A 364-nucleotide genomic window follows, 5' to 3' on the forward strand; every position below is an offset into this window, starting at 1 on the left:
TCGTCGCCTCCGCTGCCACCTTCTCCGCCAATCGCCAGCTACGCCGCTGCCCACTGCAGAGGCGTATCCCGAGAAACGCAGAGTAGTGGGAGGTGCTTCCTGTGAGTGATGGAAGGCCTCACCAATGGTAGGCAGAGACTGAGGAGCCCCCCCCCGCGGACCCGCCCCCCTGCCCAAGACGGAGGGTCACGAGATGGAGGGTTGGGCCGGTGCAGGGGTCCGGGGAGCCTGCCGAGAGGGGCTGCCTTCTGAGTGCGGACCCTTTGGCCAATTTCAGGCGACGGTCTCCAACCGGAGTGTGTGTCGTCCCCGGTCGCTTGCCCCCTCCCGCTACGGGAAGCTGCGGGTCTGGTTTGGGTTTCGC

This window comes from Elephas maximus, chromosome X, assembly GCF_024166365.1.
Source record: "Elephas maximus indicus isolate mEleMax1 chromosome X, mEleMax1 primary haplotype, whole genome shotgun sequence".
In the NCBI taxonomy this organism is placed as follows: Eukaryota; Metazoa; Chordata; class Mammalia; order Proboscidea; family Elephantidae; genus Elephas; species Elephas maximus.